Consider the following 19,020-nt stretch of genomic DNA (forward strand, 5'->3'; position numbering starts at 1 on the left):
CAGTAGAAGTCATTCATTGTGTATTTGATCAGATTGTTTCACAAGGAAAATAAATAAAAACAGAATTATGTTTTATTATCTAAATTAAGTTTTAAAAATTTTCATTTTAACTAAATTACATATTTTATTAAGCATCCATGTTATTAATTTTGAAATGTTACATTTACAACAACAATTGTCAATTTAATAAAACTACTTTTTTCTGTATAAACAGATCAAATATTTTAAATTCGACAGCTAAGTGTCCCTAGTACTTTATAACGCTGAATCTAAATATGAAACCAGATGTTTTTATACTATCACGCTTAGTCTTCATAGTGACACCACCTTCATATTTTCACCATTTGGTGTCAATGAATAAATGTTTTTCAAATATTAACCACTGTTACATTTGTCTTTCAAAATTAGCTACGGAGACTCTTGGCCATGAACACAACGTGGATGTGTGACAGTTCCCAACGGTCAGCTTGAAAGTTATCCTTTTTCCAGCACTGTAATAAATTTCTTTTGGTACCTATATCACATGCCAATACCATGAAAGAGTCATATGAGAACATGGTGTTACTAAATATCAAATGGAAAATCTGTGAAGATCTATAGGTGATTGCACTTTTGTTTGTTTTGTGGAGTGACACAGTAAGGATCCTACACACAAGTGAGAAGTTGTGCAGGAATAACAGATCAGTTTGCAGTTGTGGCTGGGTTACATCAAGGGTCATTGTTAAGCCCTTATCTTTATACTTCACTAGGGGGCTTTGCCCCCTGCTCGCTTCGCTCGCCAACCGCTGTGCCTGTGCTAAGTGCTAGCATCTTTGCGGTTCTGCCGCTCACGTATGGGGATGTGGATGTACAATTTACTATTTCACATTACAGCGAGTAATTAACCATATTAAAAATAGTAAAATGTAAAAATTTGAAAATAAATTCTGTTTCATGTTACATTAAGAGTTATTCGTTGCGTAACATGATTCTGTTTGGCTTTGAAATTAACACGCAAAAATGTCTTAAACTTACACTCTTACTGTAGAACTTCAGTAAAAACAATTTTTTTAATTAAAGTCGCATTGAATTTTGATTCTGTGTTTGGACTTTTATCGTCACTACGCAACGTATAACTGCCCGTGATTGAATTTCGTTTCTTTCTCTCTATTAAATAAAATGACTTTTTCAAATGTTTGGCTCTGAGATTTGTAAATTGTCTTTTCAAAAGCTATTCTAACGGGAAACTGTTAATGTTTTAATATGAATGGACTATCAAGAGCTGCTTTATTGTCTAATGTTATCCCCTGAAGATGTACTACATTACCGTTCTTGGATGCATCCTTCTTTCTACAGTAATTCATGCGGTGTTAACGGTTGTAGATATTCTTCAGGATATTGTAAGTTGATGTTTTCATCTCCCACACGATCACCACCAACTGTTTCAGCAGAGTCTATTGATACGCATTTAGCCAAATATGCCATGGAAGTAATCAACGTTTTTGGCATTAATTTGTTTGACTTCATCGTTTCTTGGTGCAAGGATTGCCCATGTACTCATTTTTACTGTTGATAACCCTTCATGATCGAATGCTTCAATAAGATTTGGACATAATACGTTTTTTTTTAATTGGGAACTTAAAGCGAGGAAAACATTAAAATTTATAAGAGCTGGGAGCACAGGACCTGTGTCTGACAAAAGCATTCACATGAATGAGAGGTGAGAGGACCACGTGCGTGGTTGAAAATGGTGGAGAGGATGTCGTGACTTGAAAAAATCTCATGGCCAAAGTCTTGACTCGTGGGACTTGAAAAATTGTTCCAAAAAGTCTTGTATCATCGCAGCAGTTTTATTATACTAGGGGGCTTCTCTCGCCAACCCCCTCGCCCGCGCTATGCGCCAGCAACTTCACGTCTCTGTCACTCACATATGTGGATTTCACTTTCAACAAACAACAAAACTTGTAATTCTCACGGATACGCCTCTTCATTGGGAAGAAACACTACTTTTCCCTGATGCCAAGATGAACTAGACAATCTACAAGTCTCTGACTTAAAGTTTAAATCCGAACAATATATTCAATCTCTTTTCGCTGTTATTTCACCACGTAATAATTTCTGTTTGTTTGCGCTAATGCGATCTTTACTATCATTTTTTTGAGACGTTCGAATTTTCGTACTTCCGTTATCTCTAACTTGTTCTGCACGTGTACCGCGCCAATATTTTTGAATTCTTTACGATGTTCTACTTTGTCATCTACTCTTTGTCTTTTATTTCTGGCCCTGGGCGTAGTTAAATCTCTTGGTACAAAGTCTCATCTCAAGGGTCGTGAGAGAGTCTCTCTGAGAAAATCACGTCTCGTCTCCTTCCAAGATTTTTTTTTATAATAGAGAGATTGAAAAGTATATTCTTAAAGTTGATGATTTGCATATATTTAAAGAGAATCATGAGCATATATGAAAATTAACATTATATCCTGGTGCATGTTAAAATAGTATGGTTAGAGTAGAGGAGGAAGAAAGTCCACTGGACTGTGGCACTAGCACACACATCCCGTAAAAAATATTTTTAATTAGACTGCATGCACCCATACTATTATTACCACCCCAATTATAAATACTCTAAAATTAATCTATCCATACATAAAACTGATAAATAATTTTTAATAAATCATATTCAAAAGATAGATATTAAAGGTCTGATTCAAAAAGTTGTGTAAAATATTTTTAAGCACACCATTTCAAACTAAAAAATATGAATTATATTCCCAAAAAAACTCTAATACAGTTATATAAAAAGACTCAATTAAAAAAAGAGTAGTTATCACTTAAAAAAATAAATAAATAAATATTTAATGGTCAAGAAACTAATAGCCAAATGTATGATAGAACCCTGAAACAAAAGCTTAACATCAGGGACTAAAAAGATTTTTTTTAAATATTAGGGTTGTAATACTAAAATCAGGATACGGGGAAATTTAGAAAGCAAAAAAAAAAAAAAACATCTAATTTATATGATCGAAGATTAACATTAGGGCTACTAGTGAGAGTGCTGCCTAATCTGCTTCAACAACCTTAATTATGGATGTTAGTGTTATGGGAATAATAGATCAGGCGCCATGGTGCATGCTGTTTGCAGATGACAATGTGCAATGTGGCACCTGTGAAAACTTAGTCAAAAGGATAATGGAGGACTACAGAAGATCTGTGGAGAATAGAGGCCTTAAGAGAAGTAAGAAAATGGCAAGAACTAGATGGAGAACTTAACCTCCCCAGACAAAGGCTTAAAATGATGAAGATGTGTAATAATGTACCTACCTCACTAGTTCCAGGAAAGACAACTGTGGTAAACGAACCACTTGTTGACTCTGAGAAAGGTTACCTTCCTCCTCTGCATACCAAATTTAAGACTTAATGAAATGCATTGTTAAAGCAGTGAATAAAATGCAAATGAATTTCTCCTGGCCAGGGATGCCAAGATTAAGGAAAGTATTTCTGTAGGTTCTTAGATCGGAGAACTATAAAAAGAATAAAGATCTGAAGAGTGGCTGAATGAGGCGAAGAAAACTGCTTGATGGAGTCAAATCTCACAGATGAAAACTATGCTGCAAAAGTGAGTGAACTTCTCAAGTGATATCAAAAATGGGGTGCAAGATTCATTTCTTGGACTCTGACTTGGGACTTTTTCCCCCCCTAAAGACATTGGTGCAATCAGAGATGAACACAGTGAGCGATTTCTTCAGGACGTTCACAACACTTTGATAACTCAGAGACCCTATGCAAGGATTTTGTTTGTGGTCTTTAGTTCACTCATCCTGGAAATCCTTCATTTTAAACTCGCCCACTTTTCTATCCCCGACTCCACCTGTTAGTGGATTGCTAAATTCATACAGGAAACAGAAGGTAAAACTTGGGAAATACATCTTTAGCTCCTGTACAACATTCAGCACTGGTGCCCCCTAGGGTTGTTTTCCATCCCCACTGCTCTTCCACTGCTCCTCTAAGGACCACTCTGTTAAATTTCACAAATATGCAAATGACATTGGACTCGTCAAAAATGGCGATGACATTGCATGAAGATGGGAGGTTGAGCAGACAGTCCTTTAGTGTTGTCAGAACAACCTGGATTTACGCACGCTCAAAAATGTAGTGACTTTAGGCGGGCCCCCAATATTATCTCCTTTCGCCTTACTTAGTAATAATGTGTCAGTTGTGGAAACCGTCACATTTCTGGAATCCTTTCACAGGACTTGAAATGGAAAACCAATATAGAGTCCATTAAAAAAGAGAAAAAAGAAACAGCAGATGTACTTCCTGTGACAGCTGAGAGAGAAAGTTCAGATAACCACAGGATCATTGGCATTAGTCTTCCCACCTTACAGGACCTGTACTATTCCAGAGTCATGAAATGGTGGGGGGGGGAATCATCAGTGACACCCCCCCCCCCCCCCCAATCCAGGCCACAATTTCTTTCAACATCTCCCATCTGCCAGGTGTTAATAGATTAAATTACAACAGAACAAGCCAAGTATAAGAATAAGTTTCTTTCCGCATGCCATCAAGCTCATTAATGGTTAATTCGGCTGTGCCTGCCCTGGCTACACCAGTATCACCCAGCCCTGTAATATTGCAGCATATAGTGCTTAACTCAGCATGTATTCAGTATTTCTTAGCACTGCCTTGTAAAATGCATGCAGAAGTTTACACCCCTGGTTTCATATTTTCTTCAGGCATGTTCTTATGTGGGCAGCACGGTGGCGCAGTGGTAGCGCTGCTGCCTCGCAGTAAGGAGACCTGGGTTTGCTTCCCGGGTCCTCCCTGCATGGAGTTTGCATGGTGTCTGCGTGGGTTTCCTCCCACAGTCCAAAGACATGCAGGTTAGGTGGATTGGCAATTCTAAATTGGCCCTAGTGTGTGCTTGGTGTGTTTGTGTGCGTGTGTCCTGCAGTGGGTAGGCACCCTGCCCGGGATTGGTTCCTGCCTTGTGCCCTGTGTTGGCTGGGATTGGCTCCAGCAGACCCCAGTGACCCTGTGTTCGGATTCAGCGGGTTGGAAAATGGATGGATGGATGTTCTTATGTGTGTTTGTCACGTTACAATACACAAATAGTCATGGACATGGAGTTGGATTCTTTGCATGTGTGCATACTTGGCTAAAAAAAAGTAATTTAGAAAAGTAACACCAAGGCAAGTAGAGGGCCAGTATGCTGGGGAGTCTTTTGTTGTGATTCAGTATTTTCTTTTAGCTCTTTAATTTCATCCTGTAGGGTCCTCATGTCACAGCAAAGACTGCTCATCTCAGGATTGCTCATACTGATGTGATTATATATTATTGTTGACTTTTTCTTAGCTCTAAGTAACAGGGGTACGCTCTGATCATAATTTGTTGCTTTGCAGTATTACAGTTAGCTAAACTAATAACACACGCGATTTTTTCTCATAAGCAAATATTTAGGTTATACAGGTGCATACTGTACACTCTGCTGAAAACTGCAAGAAGAACGGGAGACCCATCTGGGACAGAAATGGGTACAAAGACATGGCTAACCTAAGACAAGATAATTGGTAAATTAAAAAAAATAATAAAATAGTTGACTGGAACATTCATGTGGGTGTTTGCTTGAATAGAAATAAATGGCAGATCGGTCTAGATCAGGGGTAGGCAACGTCAGTCCTGGAGAGCCGCAGTGGTTGCAGGTTTTTGTTCCAACCCAGTTTCTTAATGAGCAATCAATTATTGCTGATGAAACACTTATTGCTTAAGTGATAGTTTGATGCTTCATTTTAGTGGTCTCGCTTGTTAAGTCTCCCCGCCCTTAATCGCTTATTTCAATCTTAAACAGCTGCATTCAGTGTGTTAATGGCTCCTTATTTAGTAATAAGATGTAAAAGACAAAGCAGCCAGAAGTTCTCCATCTAGCTTGGGGGGGTAAAAGCGTTGCAGACAACGGGAAGATTTCACGTTACCGGTTTGGGTAATGAGACTTTAGTGGTGTACTTGTTACATTGCATTATTATAAGTCTTAAAGCGTGGTGCCATTCAGTGACAAACCTTGAGCGACGGACGACGCCTTACGGTAGTGCAGCGGTAAAGCAACCGTCCCATCGTCTCCGCCCGCAGTTGTGATCGGGGGCAGGCTGTATTGGTTCCAGTCAAACAGGATTGGGACAGCGCCGCGGTACAGCCTGCGACGGCCACCTGGGGCTAACGGCCCGAGGTCTTCTTTAACAAAATGCCGACTGCAGACCCTGCTGCTCTTGCGGATGTCGGAATCCTCAACCCCAATATTTTTCAGCCAAGTCTTCCTCTTGGCCTCGTCCGTGGGGAAACCGTGGAAAGTTACGGACACGTTTTCGCCGGTGGAAGAGGAGCAACGCGGCACGCAGCAGCGGTCCCTGCCTTTACCCGGCACTGTCTTGGCGGTGGGGTTTGAAGACATGCTTTTCGTTGAAAGGCTCATTGTATCAATATTCATTCGGCTGATTAGGCTCATAAAAAAAGAAACTGAGATTTGGATGTCGGCTATTTTGCCATTCCTAAGAGCTGCTCAGTAAATCGTCATCTTAAAAAGCGCACGATTTAATTACAGGATTTAAAAAAAAACCACCTCATCAGCCCAAGCAAGTAACATGCTTTGCGCGGATCAAGTGAAGAGAGTCCTTTTAAAGCGCAAGACTCGAGTTAGCCACACCCATTGAGTCCCGCCTTCTCGCGTTTCTGCTTAATTTATAAACTACTATTATAAGCATCGCTTAAAAATTGTGTAATGAGACTAATTGAGCAGACGAGCTCTGCAGTGGGTTCCCTGTATAACCTAAACATAAACCGCGAAATATTGGTTGGGTGGCTTAAAGTGCCCTAAAAATAAAATGCATTATTATTATTACCCGTCGCTGTGGGCGGGCCCAGGGGACTGTGTCCCTCCAATCACACCGCTAGGCTCTGCCCAACCATAACTAATGTTTTAATAAGGACAAAATGCTCATTCGTATAATATAGTCAGACCTCCGTATTTGCGAGGAATTGCTCCCAGGACCCCCTATCCGTGGATGCTATCCCTTACATAAAATGGCATAGTATTTGCACTTAACCTACGCACATACTCCCGTATACTTTAAATGATCTTTATGTTACTTACAATACAGAAACACAATCTAAATAATATGCAAATTGGTGTTATACGGTTTTTTAGAGTATAATTATTTCAATATGCCACATGCCACTTTTCAAATAAATCTAAGGTTTGCATTTCTTGTCGACAGCACTTTACGCTCCCTCTTAGCCGTTGAGGGATTGCTTTGACCACTTTAGCTGTTTTTTTTAAAGGAGACATTTTTTTTCACAGAATCAAACACACAATGCGACTCCAAGTCCTCATCTTGCCTTACTGCCGGGATTGCTGAATGAACAGCCTTTGTTTAAAGAAACGCAGGGAAACGCTTTCAGCTGTGCGCTCGCGTGTCTTCGTCAATAATAACGGTTTTGTCGGTTGGAAATTACAGTGCGTGGGTTACCGGCTACAGGCAGTCCTTGTGTTTCGAGCTGATTTTTATACGAGCGCGAACGCGCGCGCGCTCACACACACACGGCTCACTTTACCAAAGTTTAAAGCGGATGCTCTGGCCAGGTATCTGCGGGCTGACGGACGGACTCACTTTTACTGGATTTGACGGAACAGCAGTTTAATGAAGTCCGATTTCAGTTTAACTTCTTGGTTATTGATTGTTTATTCTTCTTTGTTTCAGCGTCTTTATTTTCCGTAATATACAGGTATGTATGTCTTTTATGTTTTGTTTAAGAGCTGTACTAGGCTACTGCGGTAAGTGTATTGGTGAATTGGCATTTGGTAGCACTGAAAAGCGGAGGTAGGATAAGTGTGTGCGTGAAATACTGTTTCGTTTTATGAAATGGGTGATTGTTTGACAACGGGGTCAATCCCCTACAGAGCAGAGCAAGAGTGGTGGTTAGCTAGCCAACTGAAGAGAGTGTTGCCATATATGAGAAGTACGTTTACAGTACTCCTAATACGGGAGATGGAGATAAAGCATGGTATGACTATGAATAAAGATTACTTGATTCGCGTGGATTCAGGGTAGTGCTTGGCGAAAGGCAACTTCAAGTTCTTTTTAGAAAATGATGGATTTGTTCTCTTTTTTTTTTTTTTCTTCGATCGATTTGTTCTCTTTTTTTTTTCTTCGATCCACCGTTCGATGAACCCGCTACCCGCGGGTGCCGACTGTATACAATCTGTACCTTTAAACACCGCAGCTTTGAATGTCTCAAATGAACGACAGGCAACCTGTACCCCCTACGATTATGTTTTTGCTGTTGTTTCTACAAAAGTTTTTTTAGATAATGTAGAAATGTATAGATGTGACGTCATTCCCGGCTCAGAATTGAGACTTCCGAGGTAAACTGAACGCAGCATCAGTCTTAACTGCTTCTGTCTGTGACCTAATTTATTCAGAAACTACCCAAAAATCATGACCATAGAGAAGAATGGAGGTGTACAGTATAGATTAAACATTAAAATTACAGCTCTGACTAAGGACTTATAACTCTCCAGTAATCTTAACTCTCAGGTACACTTCCTAAGAACTAGATTTACTCCGATCCATTGTTCGTTCACCTAGTCACTATAACAGGTATGGCTGAAAATCTGTAACACAACTTAATTCAAACTCTTTATAGTTTCAGTAGATGCCAGTAAAATACAATAATACCTTTGCTAAAAAGTAGATGCATTTCACACTTTAGTTCATTTTAAGAAACTTCATTATGAGAGGACGATGTACCATATGAGGAGTATAAGCGTCCTCCATAATCATTGGGATAAAGACCCATTTTACATTACTGATTTAACCCTCAGGTCAGCAGTCTAAAATTACAAATCAAACAATTCAGAGGTGATTAAAGTGCACATTGCAGACTTTCATTTAAGGAGATTTGCATACATTTCGGTCACACTATGTAGAAATAGACTCACCATATAGTGCTCTTCAAGGTACTCAAAGCACTTTTTACAGTGAGTGAACTGAAAAAAGTATAACATTGATGTTGTTCATTCAACGTAAATTTTCTCTTTCAAGCAACTTAAGATTAGTCATTTAGTGTTGTAGCTTGAAATATTTGGTTTCAGATCTCAATCAAAGTAAAAAAAAATTGTTTGTACCAAAGTAAGTTATGGTGGAGGGAATAAACATAAAAATCCCATTTCAGTTAACCTAATATTTTAGGGTGTTCATGTGCTGTGTACGAGAGGCCGTTTGTATATTATTCCGGTCGAAATTTCCAGCGCTGCGGTGGGTTGGCACCCTGCCCAGGATTGGTTCCCTGCCTTGTGCCCTGTGTTGGCTGGGATTGGCTCCAGCAGACCCCCGTGACCCTGTGTTCGGATTCAGCGGGTTGGAAACTGGATGGATGGAAATTTCCAGCGTGCTGGCTTTCCAACTGCCAAAAAAGAAGAAGAGGTGAGATATAGTTAGCCAATCAGTGACAGGGGACGATTAGGAGGCCAGGATGACCAGGCCATGGTGGACAATTAAGCCTGGACATCAGGATACACCCCACTCTTTACAAAGGATGTCCAAGGTTTTTTAATGACCCGAGGGAGAGTCGGGACCTCGGTTTTACGTCTCACCCGAAGTACAGCGCCATTTTGACAGCACAATATCCCCCGTCATTGCACTGGGGCATTGGGGTCTACATTCAGACCACAGGATAAATGCATGCCCCCTGCTGGCCTCACCAATGTTTGATAGCATTCGTCTTTTCATTAAATGGAAACGGAGAAAATGAGCTGACAATCAGTTTTTAATGCAAAAAGATACAGACGAAAGAAGAGAAGCAGCGGGCCGCTAGGGTGGAGAAATGAAGAGCTGCTCAGCAAGCAGCAAGCGCATCGACCTCTGAACAAACGAATGATAAACGTGCAGAGAAAGAGGATGAACACAATGAATGCTCAAGTCAAGTGGATTCACTGCACGTTATCGTGCAGATCGTCGTTACTGGTATCGTATAATCGTTGAACTCTTTAAGTGCAATTTGATAATTTCTTATATACTTTGTTCAAACATTGAGCCACAACTAATTGGTAAGAGTGTCATCTTCCCCTTTTCGGTTCCCTGCCTTTTTAAACATGCAGGACCTTAAATAAACACCACATTCACTTTTTTCCTTGCTTCTCTATGAATTGTCTCAATGCAAAAACTGGATCAGGTGTTCCTCTCCCTGCCATAAAGCCAAACTGCTCCTCCCATGTGGTGGTCTCTTTCCTAGACCTTTCCAAAATTTTCATTGTATACGACATTAGCTTTATCCCACTATAGTTTCTATCCATCCATCCATTTTCCAACCCGCTGAATCCGAACACAGGGTCACGGGGGTCTGCTGGAGCCAATCCCAGCCAACACAGGGCACAAGGCAGGGAACCAATCCCGGGAAGGGTGCCAACCCACCGCAGCTATAGTTTCTACAATCCTTAATATCACTCTTCTTATAAATGGATACAATCACACTGCTCATCCACTTCTCTGGTATTCAGTGCTTTAGATCCCACAACACATCTGCTCCCTGTTCTCCTAAACTCTTCCACTGATATTTCATCCGGTCCTGTCCATATTACTAATCGAGAATGCTAAACCGGATGGACGCAGGGACATCCGGCCATGGGCCGTAGCCGCAAAAAGACGTACTGCGCAGGCGCCCCAAGAAATGAGGGGCCGCGAGAGGCGGACAAGACCACAGAAAAAAGGAGTGAGCACAGAAAAAAGGAGTCAAAGAAATGAGGCGACGCGAGCACAGAAAAAAGGAAAAGGCACAGAAAAAAGTAGTCAAACGCAGGCGCCGCACGAAACCCATTGCACACGAAACTAGCACACAAAAAAAAAGAAGACGCTCGCGCACAACAGCAAGGCTCCCCCCCCCCCCCCCCTACAGGCACCAGACGGGACACACACCAAGAGGGGGATTCAACAAGCCCCTGGAACACAAAAAAAAAAAAGACGCTCGCGCAACAACAATCCTCCCCCCCCCCCCCCCCCCACACATCAATAAGAAGTGACACCCAAAGCCACATATCTAAAGGAAACGTCCATATTAAACATACGTCATCTCAACACCTTCACACTAGGCAGCATAGGTGGATCTCCTTACAATAAAGCACTATTAACCGTTCAACTGCAGAAAAGGCTCCATATTAACAGTGAGTGCGATCCTCCTTATTACTTAACCATATTTCGCACGCTGAGGAACAAACAAGTCATGAATACACGGTCACGGGTACAAAACGATTCGGATCGGATAACGGGACCAAACACACGAACACGAATGAAACAACAAAATACACGGCGGAGCATACAACGCGCTTCGGAAACTCCGGGAGAAAAAATGTATCGGATCAAAAAAAGCAAAGCTCAAGTGACCCCGTTACAGAGACGTGCCCAAATGGACAGACACAATGAACGTAGACGCATACAGCGCACGTCTCAAAGTGCTGCATCGAAACAGGCACGAGTTCAAACCGAAAGACCTCGCGTCTCAGACATACAAAAACTGGAGCGAAGAGACAGAATAAATGAACGCAGACGTGTACAACGCGCATATGACCTGCCAGAAAAAAAGCAAGCAAGACTCCAAAAGCAGAAAGCTCAACTGACCGACATACAAAAACGGACAAGGCTCGATACAAACAATGCACGACGTAGACTGAAACGGACTTTTCGCAAAGCGGATGCGAATCAATTAAAACTCAAAAATAGCGCGTCACAAATAATGGACATGCAACAACGCGGCACTCAAACGCCACAAGCAAAACATGCCCGTCGCGGACATCAACGCCAGACACCTGCTAAACACTTACGCCAGTTGGCTGACAACGCCTTCAATAATGAGTCCACTATTGAGGAAAATTCATTGGGATTAATGAATGTCATTTGCAATCATTGTCATTCACTTAACTTCCCAGAAGAAACAACTGGCAATACAAATAATGAATTTACACGTTGTTGTCAAAAGGGTCAGATTAGACTGCCTCCTTTACATTCATATCCTGAATATCTACAGAAGCTTCCAACTAACGATGTGCCTGAAAGTAAAAACTTTATGAACTGCATTAGATCCTACAATAGTTCATTTGCTTTTGCATCTACCGGAGTACATATCAGGCCACCAAAAGGCAATGGCCCATACTGCTTTCGCATATGTGATTAACACAACGCACTATATTATGTCCAAAAAATATTAATGTTAATCACATTAATAACCAGGTCATTTCATTACTTCCTGGAGAGACACGGCTCTTTCTAAGCTCTGACAAAGTTGACTCTGATGACGACAATGAACATCTGAATTTCCCCATAGAATATTTGAACACTATTAACCCGGACGGATGACCACAACACAACCTTACCCTTAAAAACGGAACAATAATCATGCTATTAAGAAACCTTAACACTAAACAGGGTTTATGCAATGGCACACGGTTAGTCGTCAACACCATGACACACAATGTTATTCAAGCAACAGTTCTTTCAGATTCACATGCTAACAATACTGTTCTCATTCCTAGAATTGACCTTACGAGTTCTGACCTAGAATTACCTTTTACATTGAAACGGCAACAGTTCCCCATTAAACCTGCATTTGCCATGACCATCAACAAATCACAAGGACAAACCATGGACAAGGTTGGCATCTACCTCTCTGAGCCCGTTTTTGGACATGGACAACTTTATGTTGCCTTCTCACGTGTTCGACGTTCATCTGACGTTAAAGTTAAAGTTATAAATGATCCATGCCAAGGAAGACTCATTCAAAGACAAGACACCATCTTTACTACTAATGTTGTATACAAAGAAATATTCCAATAAAACATTACTCTATGCCAAACACTATTTTTTATTTATATAGGCATCATCCAAACCTGCACACTATTCTATATCTAATTCATACATCTCACTCTTTGTCATGCCCCAACGCCAGGGGTTGGCGAGCGAAGCGAGCAGGGGGCAGAGCCCCCTAGTTGCTTTTTAATTCAATGCTACGTTTACTTGATCCTTCCTTATTCTTGGTGCTGGCCCCTCCCCCCCCTTTGGGACACCACCCCAAATAACGACCCTTTGCTTTTCGTAATGAGATTTTGGGGGCTTTTATTTTGTATCAACCGGAAGTGGGCGTGGTTCAGAATCACCCACTTTGGATCGTCGAATGTTACGTTGCTTAACTATCTTCATTTGAAAACTGGAAAGGCTACACGTGGAGCAGAAAAATCGACGCGAGTGGGTTGAATCATGGCGGAGAGAAAAACGGGCGAAGAGTGCACTAACTTCGACCTGAAGCAGAAGATGGTCTCCAGCATAGAGGAAACGGCGAGGGCGACATCTCAGATCGTGCTGCTTGAATTGCGAACGTGCGGGATTACAACCGAAGAAGGGGAGCAGAAAACGGTCTTGCAGTTCGGAGGTGAGACTGATTTTCGCGTGCGCCTCCTAATCGAGGAGGCAGTGAAGGCGGCGACCGAGATCGTCTTAGCGGAATATGACGGCTTTGCGGAGGTGAAGTGCGAAGCTCTTCGCTTGCAGGTATCCGAGTACGTTAGACAAATTGAATTTTTAAAGGCGCAACTGGGATCAAGGCGTTGTAAACTGGTACCCTTGCAAAGGCATCAAATACTCGCGCAATCAGTTCCAAACCACAGAGACTTACAGACAAGTACGATAGGAGCAGACGGGGACCAAGAAGCCGAGGTTACGCTGGCTGCTATTCATCAGTCGTTGCCCACCAGCGGTGAGAACAAAGGTCTGCGCGGTGCAAGTCCTTTAAAGGGGATGAAGCGTTTAGTTGTTGCGCTGGAACGTTTGGATCGTCACAGTGAACGTGACGCGCCCGGTGAAGGTAAGGGAGGCTGGCAAACGCCTTTATTTGGCTGATGATAAATTTAGAGTGATAACCACACTTTTTAGTGTAAACAAATGAACAGCGGGAGGTAAGCGTACAGAAACAGAAATCGGGGGATGCAGGGAAGTAGGGTCGATTCTACAGGATTTATAGAAAGCAACCTTTATAGCTATTTAGTATTATTTTTTTCATACATGTTGGGGTGGACCGATGCAGTATCGTAGCTCAAAGTTTGTGTAGTTATGAAGGAGTTCTGTGGTTACGTCTTGGCAAAGCAACCAATGGGTACGCGCGTTCTAAGTCGAAATACTCTGTAGGCGGGACTGTACACGTCACGGATGACGTACCTTGAATCGGCATAGGCGACGTCGCCTAATATCACCACTGCGCTTTGTTGAGATCATGTGTTTTATTCAGTTGATGAGTGCGACTCTTCAGTAATGTACCTTTTTGTTCTTGTGTTTGTTATATGTCACAGAAACAACTGAAGTCTTAATTTGAGAGCTGTGTGGTAAAGTGAGTTTGGTCATGGGGCCGCAGGTTTTTGATCAGTTTGCACAATCAGGGAATCATTCCTTCTTGTTTGTTTAACTATGTTTTACATTTTCTCCTATTTTGCATTCAGAATATTGTGTTTTTTGGTTTACATTCATAAGAAATGATGGACGTTACATCTTTAGGTGAATAACTCCCTGAATTCTCCTTTTCTGTGGTGTTTGCCCTATTGATAGGTTATGTAGACTTAAATTAGGGAAGTTTTGTTTTCAGCAAGACGGTACAAAAACATAAGATCTAATAAAATAATCAAAGATACGACTGACAAGCAGTATTCTCGTAAAATCGCACACTCAAGATTACTACAAAGAAAAAATAATTACTTTTAACCGTATACGCAAAGTAGCAGAAGTTACCAATTAGCAGCGTCCCTATAAGTAACAGAATTAAGAATGCTTATTGCTGCAGGTAATAAGAGTTCTTAAATTTGTTCCTGTTTGCCGTCAGAAACCTAAATCCAAAGCCTAATGGCAACAACTAACATTTCCAAAACAACAGAAAAAATACAAAGAGGATGGCGAGAACTGAATCGGCTTTCTTTCTAACAACTTTGTATCATAATTCAGTAGCAGAGGTTTGTTGTGAACAACAAAAAAAAATCTCTTCTAATTTTTACAATTTTCGTAAGAGGGTTTATATTCTTGATGGGCAGATGGAGCCTGGTGAAGATTTCAAGGCTTCTTTTTGTTTGTGCTGGAAAAAGATCAGAAGCTTCAAAAATAGTAACATCAGGACTGTTACAGAAATGACTGCAACCGTGAGCTCGACCACAGCCCAAGTACTCCTCGTCCGTGTTGATTGCATAGTTACAATCAATGGTGCACTAAAACATTAAAAGGTCGAGAGCACTATGTCTGTTCATTTTAAACTTGTAGTCATGTTAATGTTAGTTATAAAAATGTAATTTTCTGCCATTATGAATGTTAAACTTGTAGCACTGCATCAGTGCTTACCTGTGCCAATAGTTTCTCCCTCTTCACATGGCTCTTTTATTTAGCTCACTATCCTTAGAAGAAGCACTTTCTGCTGCCACACTAGTTGGAATTATTTTGAGTCGTTTGTCATACTTGCCCTTTTTATTGGCTCCCATGCAATGGCACCAAACTGCTCACTTGTATGATGGAATGCCAACTAATACTGTTGGCAACTCATGCCCAGGCTGATACAGCTTGACAGCACTGTTACTATAGTGACATAAACAACAAGAATGCATTGGTGCCCAGTGTTGGAGCGAGGCGCTACCACGAGTTATAAGCCACCACTGATTCATGATTATGTGACAACTTTATCGTGTCAGGGTTTTCTTTTTCTGCTGTGAGACAATAAGAGCGATTTTATAATTTTCTATTAGTATTATGGGGCTCTGCTCGCTTCGGTTGCCAACCCCCTTGCGGGCACTACACACTAGTCATATCTGCCGCTTGCGACGAATCGTGCTGTGCTTTTGGATAAACACGAATCTCAACTCTGTCTTTGATATCTCCATATTTCGAAACTATTATCGCTGACAATTCGTCAAATGTTGGTTTATTATATATACGAGCGTGATCTTTCAAATTTATATAGAAATCCAAGAAAACTTCTTTGTTCGTGTTTTTCAGGTAAATTTCTTTTGGATGTATGGATTTCTTGACTGCAGAATTTCTAATACGTCCAATTGTTCAACTCTTTCAATTCTATGTTGCATCGCTTCTCCGTGATCATAAATATAAACATGACCGAATTGTGGTTTCTTTGAAATTAATCTTGTAGCTTTAATTGTTGTGGGACAGATTCTTATAGTGTATTGCCCCGAATCGTGTAAATCTGCGTTTTAAGCATTGAATGATGCGAACATGAACAGATTATTGTAGATTTGGATATTTTGCCTGTAGTGTTTGTGGATTTCACTTTCACCAAATAACAAATCTTTCAGTTCTCGCGGATAGGCCTCTTCATTGGGAAGAAGCACTAGTTTTTCCAGATGGTTACACGAATTAGACAATCTACAAGTCTCCGATTTAAAGTTTAAAGGTGAAAAATATCTTCATACTTCTGTCATATCACCTACAGTGGTGTGAAAAACTATTTGCCCCCTTCCTGATTTCTTATTCTTTTGCATGTTTGTCACACAAAATGTTTCTGATCATCAAACACATTTAACCATTAGTCAAATATAACACAAGTAAACACAAAATGCAGTTTGTAAATGGTGGTTTTTATTATTTAGGGAGAAAAAAAAATCCAAACCTACATGGCCCTGTGTGAAAAAGTAATTGCCCCCTGAACCTAATAACTGGTTGGGCCACCCTTAGCAGCAATAACTGCAATCAAGCGTTTGCGATAACTTGCAATGAGTCTTTTACAGTGCTCTGGAGGAATTTTGGCCCACTCATCTTTGCAAAATTGTTGTAATTCAGCTTTATTTGAGGGTTTTCTAGCATGAACCGCCTTTTTAAGGTCATGCCATAGCATCTCAATTGGATTCAGGTCAGGACTTTGACTAGGCCACTCCAAAGTCTTCATTTTGTTTTTCTTCAGCCATTCAGAGGTGGATTTGCTGGTGTGTTTTGGGTCATTGTCCTGTTGCAGCACCCAAGATCGCTTCAGCTTGAGTTGACGAACAGATGGCCGGACATTCTCCTTCAGGATTTTTTGGTAGACAGTAGAATTCATGGTTCCATCTATCACAGCAAGCCTTCCAGGTCCTGAAGCAGCAAAACAACCCCAGACCATCACACTACCACCACCATATTTTACTGTTGGTATGATGTTCTTTTTCTGAAATGCTGTGTTCCTTTTACGCCAGATGTAACGGGACATTTGCCTTCCAAAAAGTTCAACTTTTGACTCATCAGTCCACAAGGTATTTTCCCCAAAAGTCTTGGCAATCATTGAGATGTTTCTTAGCAAAATTGAGACGAGCCCTAATGTTCTTTTTGCTTAACAGTGGTTTGCGTCTTGGAAATCTGCCATGCAGGCCGTTTTTTGCCCAGTCTCTTTCTTATGGTGGAGTCGTGAACACTGACCTTAATTGAGGCAAGTGAGGCCTGCAGTTCTTTAGACGTTGTCCTGGGGTCTTTTTGTGACCTCTCGGATGAGTCGTCTCTGCGCTCTTGGGGTAATTTTGGTCGGCCGGCCACTCCTGGGAAGGTTCACCACTGTTCCATGTTTTTGCCATTTGTGGATAATGGCTCTCACTGTGGTTCGCTGGAGTCCAAAGCTTTAGACATGGCTTTATAACCTTTACCAGACTGATAGATCTCAATTACTTCTGTTCTCATTTGTTCCTGAATTTCTTTGGATCTTGGCATGATGTCTAGCTTTTGAGGTGCTTTTGGTCTACTTCTCTGTGTCAGGCAGCTCCTATTTAAGTGATTTCTTGATTGAAACAGGTGTGGCAGTAATCAGGCCTGGGGGTGGCTACGGAAATTGAACTCAGGTGTGATACACCACAGTTAGGTTATTTTTTAACAAGGGGGCAATTACTTTTTCACACAGGGCCATGTAGGTTTGGATTTTTTTTCTCCCTAAATAATAAAAACCATCATTTAAAAACTGCATTTTGTGTTTACTTGTGTTATATTTGACTAATGGTTAAATGTGTTTGATGATCAGAAACATTTTGTGTGACAAACATGCAAAAGAATAAGAAATCAGGAAGGGGGCAAATAGTTTTTCACACCACTGTATGTCCATATATTCAATCTCTTTTCACTGTTCCGTTATCTCATGAGTAATAATTTCCATTTGTTAGCGCTAATGCGATCTTTACTACAGTTTTCTGAGACTTTCGAATTTTAATACTTTCATAATCTCTAACACGGTCTGCGTGTTTTTGAACTTCTTTACAATGTTTTACTTTGTCTTCTACTCTTTGTCTTGTCGTCTTCTACTGTTTGTCTTTTATTTCCACCCTTGCTTGGACCTGTTAGGTTTTTCAATTCATCTCTTGGCACAAAGTCTCGCCTCGTGGGAAATTAAATTATCTCTCTGAAAAAGTCTTGTCTCGTCCCAGGATTTTTTTTTTTTTATAAAAAAAAAAAATAATAATAATAATAATAATAGAGAGCCTTGCTGAATAATTGCCATAACAGACAAAGAAAACCATGACAAGGTTTAGGGAATATGCTTGTGGAAGTGGCCACAGATAAGAGAGTTTTGAGAATGTGTGCCTACAGTAGGCTATAGTATTTATGACACTTTAAAAGTTCCAGTACAGAAGAACAGTATAGCATTTTATTTACTTTATTGTCAGATAACCGGTTCCACACTTCTGGACTCCAAATTTTAATTCAGTATCTTCTCTCTATAAGATAAGAGTGGAAGTTTCCCCGTCCTTGGCATGTGGGACAGTGTAAAGATTCGAAGCAGTCCAAGTGGTCTTTGAAGCTTCAGACATCAGTGGCCTCTTGGTTGTAAAGCTTGGATACGCTTCTTTGAAACTGTGAACTTCACTAAAGTGATAGAAGCTTTGAACCGTTGGTCTCAAATGTCATATCCCTAATTCGTAAGGCTGTGGTTGCCAAACCAACATATAACAGTGAAGTGTCTGAAGAAAGAGAAACTGTGTCTGGCCCTTCCTAAGAAATTTTATTCTGTGTTAAGACC

The sequence above is a fragment of the Erpetoichthys calabaricus genome, chromosome 12 (genome assembly GCF_900747795.2).
Source record: "Erpetoichthys calabaricus chromosome 12, fErpCal1.3, whole genome shotgun sequence".
Lineage (NCBI taxonomy): Eukaryota > Metazoa > Chordata > Cladistia > Polypteriformes > Polypteridae > Erpetoichthys > Erpetoichthys calabaricus.